Source organism: Rhipicephalus microplus, chromosome 6 (genome assembly GCF_043290135.1).
Source record: "Rhipicephalus microplus isolate Deutch F79 chromosome 6, USDA_Rmic, whole genome shotgun sequence".
NCBI classification, from domain to species: Eukaryota; Metazoa; Arthropoda; class Arachnida; order Ixodida; family Ixodidae; genus Rhipicephalus; species Rhipicephalus microplus.
Genome location: NC_134705.1, coordinates 90996983 through 91004800, shown reverse-complemented (window position 1 = coordinate 91004800; position 7818 = coordinate 90996983). Strand labels below are relative to the sequence as shown.

Below are 7818 nucleotides of genomic sequence, written 5' to 3'. Positions count from 1 at the left end.
GATAGGTTGTACTCCCCCACTGTCAGTCGACCTTGGCGGTTCTTTCTGCAATCGCGTCATGCCTGCTGCCCTAGGCGTTTTTCCTTCACAAGGCGTTTTTGATTTCACCGATTCTTCTGCTTCGGCCTCGTCCATAGTGAGGTCGGATTTATCCATGCTCCCGGTGTTCAGTGTAGCTGCTGCATACGTCTTCGTGCAGTTCCGAGGAGCGTGCCCAAAACGCTTGCAAGTGTCACACTTCGGGACTCGACAGTCCCTCCTAATGTGGCCAATCTGCTGGCAGCGCCAACATCGCGGCGCTCTTCCGGTTGCTACAATAAGTGTGAGCTCTCCTCCAACTCATAACTGGTGAAATATATCGTCCAGCGTAACTTTAGCCTTTAGCCGGACCGTCACGGTTCTCGTCATGGTATTCTGCTGGGTGTAGCCATCAATTCGCCACTTATCCATTCCTACGTCAAGCACCGTCCCCTAGGGGGTCAGTGCTTTCGTACGTCCTCTTCTCGTACGTGGTAGAGCAACCAATGCAGCTTCAGACGGACGTCACGGTGGCTTGGGTCGATTATCATGCATTTGAGGCCTTTCACAGTCAATTGCGGATCAGTTAAAAGTTTCTTTCCACCTTCAGTGCTTCGGCACGTCACTGCCCACACGTGGTTCATTTGATAAGCGCCGAGCGCAAGAACCTCGGTGGGCTGAACACGTCAAAAAAGTGGCTCGCGAAAGTTTTCCGCGTGATAAGGTCTTCCTTTTACATCCGCATGCAGAAAAACAGTGTTCTGAACCACATACCCAGTCGGCAGAGGGGGCAAAATAACAGCATAATCCTGGGGCATTTCAATCCTGGAACCGCGGCTAAGCTGAGCCGCCGATGCCGCTCCTACGGAGCTCATGATACACACGTCCGAACGCTTTCGCAACCGGAAGTGGAATGGTGGACCACGCTGGAACGGAGGCCACCATCTCTAAAAAAAAGACCCTTCCAGGCGGTTAGTTTAATTATTGGAATCGTATATATAAATGCTATAGAGTAATAAATAAAGGAAAGGTCTCACCAAGATTTGAACTTGGATTGCTGGATTCAGAGTACAGAGTGCTAACCGTTACAACATGAGACCGCAACCAAGGTTTCCGACACCGGGAATTGAACCCGGGCCTCCTGCGTGAGAGCCAGGTATCCTAGCCACTAAACCACGCTGGAATGGAGGCCACCGTCAATAAAAAGAAGTCCCTTCCAGGTGGTTAGTTGAATTATTGGAATTGTATATATAAATGCTATAGAGTAATAAAAAAAGGAAAGGTCTCACCGAGATTGCTGGATTCAGAGTCCAGAGTGCTAACAGTTACACCATGAGACCGCAACCACGGTTTCCGACACCGGGATTTGAACCCGGGCCTCCTGCGTGAGTGCCAGGTATCCTAGCCACTAGACCACGCTGGAACGGAGGCCACCGTCTCTAAAAAGAAGTCCCTTCCAGGTGGTTAGTTGAATTATTGGAATTGTAAATATAAATGCTATAGAGTAATAAAAAAAGGAAAGGTCTCACCGAGATTTGAACTCGGATTGCTGGATTCAGAGTCCAGAGTGCTAACAGTTACACCATGAGACCGCAACCAAACATTCCGATGCCGGGAATTGAACCCGGGCCTCCTGGGTGAGTGCCAGGTATCCTAGCCACTAGACCACGCTGGAACGGAGGCCAACGTCTCTAAAAAGAAGTCCCTTCCAGGCGGTTAGTTGAATTATCGGAATTGTATATACGAATGCTATAGAGTAATAATAAATGAGGAAAGGTCTCACCAAGATTTGAACTGAGATTGCTGGATTCAGAGTCCAGAGTGCTAACTGTTACACCATGAGACCGCAACCAAACTTTCCGACGCCGGGAATCGAACCCGGGCCTCCTGTGTGAGGAGGCCAGGTATCCTAGCTACTAGACCACGCCGGAATGGAGGCCACCGTGTCTAAAAAGAAGTCCCTTCCAGGCGGTTAGTTGAATTATCGGAATTGTATATACGAACGCTATAGAGTAATAATAAATGAGGAAAGGTCTCACCGAGATTTGAACTGAGATTGCTGGATTCAGAGTCCAGAGTGCTAACTGTTACACCATGAGACCGCAACCAAACTTTCCAACGCCGGGAATCGAACCCGGGCCTCCTGTGTGAAAGCCAGGTATCCTAGCTACTATACCACGCTGGAATGGAGGCCACCGTGTCTAAAAAGAAGTCCCTTCCAGGCGGTTAGTTGAATTATTGGAATTGTATATATAAACGCTTCAGAGTAATAAAGAAAGGAAAGGTCTCACCGAGATTTGAGCTCGGATTGCTGGATTCAGAGTCCAGAGTGCTAACCGTTACACCATGAGACCGCAACCAAACTTTCCGACGCCGGAATTCGAACCCGGGCCTCCTGGGTGAGAGCCAGGTATCCTAGCCACGAGACCACGCCGTAATGGACGTCACCGTGTCTAAAAAGAAGTCCCTTCCAGGTGGTTAGTTGAATTATTGAAATCTATATATAAACGCTATAGAGTAATAAAAAAAGGAAAGGTCTCACCGAAATTTGAACTCGGATTGCTGGATTCAGAGTCCAGAGTGCTAACCATTACTCCTTGAGACATTTTTTTATTTTTTTTAATTTAAAACCTGTTTATAGCGATACAGACATTAGCGAGGTGACAGGTGTACTGAAATGAAAAACGAGCTGGGATGGGAAGCGCTCTCCTCTCGCAGAAGAAAATTGCGTTTGAAATTGTTATTTCAGATATACCATAAGAAGACCGGCATTATTAAAGACACCTTAAACTACCGCATTATCAGTTTAGAAGGTCTGATCATGACCTTAAATATAAAGAATATCGAACTGGAACGAACCTTTATGCTTATTCTTTTTTTGTTCATACTGTACAAGAGTGGAATCAATTGTCTTGTGACCAAGTGTGCTGTCATAACGAAGACTTGTTTTTTTCAAAGACAGGTAACCCCCTCCCCCCCCCCCCCCCCCCGTTTACATGCCTTTGGTAAAAGCAGGGATTTCTCAATAAATAAATAAATACAGAAAAGTTGGTATCGGCCCCAGTCAAAAAAAAAACTAAAGGTGCGATGTGCGAGTGTATTTTGTTGACAGTATAAATTAGTAATATTTGATCGCAGCCAATTTTTCAAAGACAGGTAACCACTCTGGTGGTTCAATAAGGGATTCGTACACTTCTCCAATGAACAGAATATTTTCTTTAATGTATTCACTGGCAGGCTTTATATGTACATCTAGATTTTGAAAAGCCATTCGTGTTTTCCACCCACTGTGCATGCAAAGAAGCATCACCATGTCGTAAGGCACAGCTCCTGTATCTTCGAATGGTAAAAACTGGATTCCGAATGGAGTTAATGGGAATTCCTTTTTGAATGTTCTTTTACAGAATATCCCAAAGGAAGACAGAGTCCGAGCAATCCAGGAAAATATGATCAATATATTCCGTTTTTTTTGCAGATGTAGCAGTTTATGCCCCAAGGTAAAAGTATTCCCTTGTCTTTTAGCCACGGTTTTACAAGAAGCGTGCCCGTATGTAGCATGAATAAAAATGTTTTGTTGGTCGCTCTCACAGGCATTCTTTTAACGCTCTTTAAAACATTTTTTTTTTTGTTCACCAGTACATATATTGCCCTGTATCTTGCAACAGGACACATAAAATCAACCAAATCTCTGTACAATTGCTTTTTTTGGCAGAAATCAGATACTCTAGCGAAAAATGCACTCTCATGAAACCGATAAGCACTCATTCCTTCAAACCAAAACTCTTTCACTGACACTATTGGTGCAGTGCATGACGTAACTATATACTCTGGAATTGCGTCACCCAACCTCGTCTGGATGACGCCTCGCAAAAAATCATTACTTTCATCACGCAGGAACGTGAATCGGGCAACTATTCGTTTCGAAAACAAATTCTGTAATCCAAGCCCGCCTTTTTTCACTGAATGAAACAAATTCAGGCGGCTTGTACGCTCCCACGATGACGGCCACACGAAAACAGCAAAAATTTTGTGCATTTCCTGCGCACTCGTCCGGGCCATACATAATGCATGTGACATATAAAACATTTGGCGACAAGAAACACATTACACACTGCCAACTTCGCAAATATTGAGAGGCGTCTGCTTCCCCACGTGGTTGTTTGTGCCTAAACCCGCTCAGCTTGTTCTGTCCGCTGCTTCTTTGTATCTTGATAACATTGCAAGGACACTCCAAGGTAACTGGTTGGGGTGTCGATGAACGATATGCATTCGAAAACTGTCGGCCTGCTACTCCAGTGGCCGTGCCAGAATCCTAAGCTTTTTTTGCCAGTTTATGGAACTATCAGTGCTACTACAGAATTGTATCGCATCTTTCAGTGCCTAGCGAATACTTCCATGGTCTGTACAGAACAGCGCGATATCGCCTCGTACTCCAGTATTTTTACTTCTTGATTTATTAGGCGATATCCACGGATATTTGGGTTGCCACGTATCTTCAAACAGAAGGACTCGAGAAAGATAGCAAAGAGCAACGGCGACAAAGGACACCCTTGACGCACTCCTGATAGGACCGGTATGTTGTCACTCAGTCTTTTATCTATTATCAGTTGAGCAAAACATTTCTCATATGCCATGGCGACACCATCGCGGATGATTACACCCACATTGATGTTTTTCAACGTGGCCAGAAGAATTCTGTGAGCAACTCTGTCGAAAGCTTTTTCCAAATCGAGCTGGACCATTGCTACATATCCGAGGTTCGCATCGCAGCACTCCAGCATACTTCTAGCGACGTGAATGTTAGTGAATATGGTTCTACCTTTTATTACGCACGTTTGGTGGGGCCAAATATTGTGTTATAGCAGATTGTAGTCTTTTCCCTAGTACTTTCATGTAAATTTTATAGTCCACATTCGTGAGGCATATAGGCCTATATCCCTTAACTTACTGTAGCTTAACGGGGTATTCTGTTTTAGGTATTACCACAACATTGCTTTTTCTAAACGAGGGTGGTAGCTGTTTAAGTTCGTATGCTTCCGCTATAATTTTTTGAAGTGTTTCTGCATTTTCAACTTTAAAAGCTTTGTAAAAGAGTGCTGCTAGGCCATCTCGTCAAGGAGACTTTCCGCATGCAAGGTTTTTTTATCGCATGTAGAATTTCCGTGACCGAAATTGGCGTTTGAAGTCTCTCTTTCACTTCATCTTCTATCTCTGGTAACAGTGCCAGGAAAGTATCTGTGAACTCATCGGATGCCTCGACGCGTATGCCGAACAATGTCTGGTTAAGCTCAACAAAAGCTGTCACTAATTTTCTTTGGTCTGCCGACAACATGCCGTTGAACCAGACTTCCTTGATACGGTTACCTGATCCGTAATATTTCTCTTCACAGAGTGCACCTTTTGTTGGTGCCTCCCCGTGCCATAGTCGCTCAGTTCGCGCCCTTATAACTGTCCCTTGATAACGCTCCGCATCTATCGCTTCAAGTTCACTTTTGATCCTTTTCGTTTCTGCGCTAAAAAACCCCGGTACAGCGCACTCGGCATTTTGAAAGTAATCGAGTACGTTTAGTAATTCATTTTCCCTTTGTTTTGCTTTCAAGCGCCACACCGCTGTTCTCTAGATCGCAAGTAGTTTGACTTCGTTCTTAAAATTTTCCCATGCCTCTGCTATGTTCGATACATAATCTTTTCTTACTGTTTGTATTTTTTACATCACGGCTTTCATGAAGCACTCATCCTTTAAAATATTATCACTAATTTTCCAGAGCTCCCAGTTAAACTTCGACGCATTACACCTTTTCTCTATTGTACACATCACTACGCTATAGTCACTAAAACTCACATGTTGCACTGCATAGTTCGTAGTCATTGGCATAAGATCCGCGGTAAAGTATATTCGATCTAGCTGAGCATGGCTTTGCCCTTGAATGTGAGTGTAAACTACTTCATTTCCACTTAAAATATTTCCCACGTCTGCTGATTCATAGTTGAACACGATTTCGTGAAGCCTCATTGCACTAACATCGTTACTTCTCGTATTCTGCACTCGGTCGTCTGGCATGCAAACACAATTAAAGTCTCCTAGAATGATCAGCTTTTTTTTCGGCTGTCAGAAGGGTGGCTACATATTCGAAAAAAAACGTTTCTTTCCTCTACACTGTTTCATGCATAAACACACATTATTCGCCAGCATACACCTTATAAGGCGAAATCGCACAGTACCAGTCTTCCACCCTGGGAAGTTAACACATGTTGTTCAACGATACCGATGCAGTTACTCAACATCAACAAACACCCCCTGACCTGCCGAGTGCATGACTTACACAGACATTAAACCTTGATTTAAATATGCCAACAATATTCGTTGTTAGCTCTTCACTTTCGATCTTTGTTTCATGGACAGCAAGTACGTCTATTTCGTTATCCAGGAAAAGGTGACTTAATTGCACTTGTCGTCGCCGGGCCGTTAAAACCCATGAACATTAAGCTTGGCTATATACGAAGTGTTACATTATGGTTATTGGCCACGATAGGAGAAGTGACATATTAAAGCATTCGCGTACAACAAGTAATACTGCAGTTAAAGTCACATCGTTCTGCTTGACGCATAGTTTGTAGGCCCTTCAGTTCCGTCCCAGACTAGCACAGGTGTGGGAAAGATCCGTACGTATAGGCCGACCAGATCTACAACACGCTCCCGGTGGGCGGACTCGTTACCGCGGGGCAGCCGTCGGCGTACTCCGCTTGTCAGGCGGAATGTTTGGTTTCGGCTTCAGTGTTGCACGTCTATGAAGGTTAGCTTTCGAAGGGGGACCCTCGCAGCCGCCGTCGTCGCCTTCCCGTCCTTCTTCGTTCTCTAACGTGCCCCTGGGCCACATTGAGCTCCGCGCAGTAGTGTCCATGCCTTCATCGGGCTCTTCAGCAGTATCTATCTGAGAGGAGCTTCGCAGTGCCTCCCTCTAAGTAGCCACCACCTCTGGACGTACCGAGGTTACCTCCGCTGTAGGCTCGCTTTTAATTTTCTTCTCTTGAGTTTGGTCTTTTTGGCCGCAGGGCTGACATTCATCATCAGTCTTCAGATCGGGTCTCTCCTGCAAAGCAGGTGAGTCGATAGTCAATGCCGAAGTTGCTTCTGCGTCAGCCTAGTCCATCATGTGTTCCTCCATGATGTCGCCCCGACCACAGCCGGTCAAGTTAGCGTAGCTCCTCACGCACTGGGTCTCGTCGTGGCCGTATGGACGACAGGGCCCACAGCGTGGCACTCGGCACTCGCGCCGAATGTGGCCGGTGCCGTGACACCGGAAGCACAGCGGGGCTCTGCCAGGCACGGACACGAGCGCATGGCATTCTCCCACCCGTAGTTGGTGTGGTATGTCTTCAATTGTCACTCCAACTTTCAAGCGCTGCGAAACCAGCCTAGTGTCAGCCTTTGTCCCCAAATCGAGGCACACGCCACTTTTCCCTGCATATCTCCGTCACGGTGCCGTAGGGCGCTAAGGCTGTTCGAACGTCCTCGTCGGGCGTTGTGTGAAGAAGCCAGTACATCTTCATTCTGGTGTCTTCATGGCAGGGGTCGATGGCGACGCACCGGTGGTCCTCAACGATTAGCGTTTTCGCCGACAAAAGCTAATTTTTTTCATTTTTCGTCCTTGAATGTTATTGCCCAAACGTGGTTCATCTGATACGCCCTTAGGGCCATCACATCCGGCATAAGCTTCAGACGATCGAGCGTATCGCGGAAATGCTCAACTGGGAACGGGTGAGCCTTTACATCATCATGCAAAAACACAGTATTGCATA

General features: G+C 45.9%; 4 non-coding genes across 4 annotated transcripts; all 4 read right to left on the bottom strand.

Annotated features, from left to right (window-relative positions):
- Positions 1-1129: 1129 nt before the first annotated feature.
- Positions 1130-1201, bottom strand: TRNAE-CUC (transfer RNA glutamic acid (anticodon CUC)). The gene has a single exon. It is a non-coding gene; the product is annotated as a tRNA-Glu (tRNA).
- Positions 1202-1538: 337 nt separating this feature from the next.
- TRNAQ-CUG (transfer RNA glutamine (anticodon CUG)) lies at positions 1539-1610 on the bottom strand. Its single transcript has one exon. It is a non-coding gene; the product is annotated as a tRNA-Gln (tRNA).
- An 11-nt stretch (positions 1611-1621) lies between these two features.
- Positions 1622-1693, bottom strand: TRNAE-CUC (transfer RNA glutamic acid (anticodon CUC)). Its single transcript has one exon. It is a non-coding gene; the product is annotated as a tRNA-Glu (tRNA).
- Positions 1694-2300: 607 nt separating this feature from the next.
- TRNAQ-CUG (transfer RNA glutamine (anticodon CUG)) lies at positions 2301-2372 on the bottom strand. Its single transcript has one exon. It is a non-coding gene; the product is annotated as a tRNA-Gln (tRNA).
- Positions 2373-7818: the final 5446 nt, after the last annotated feature.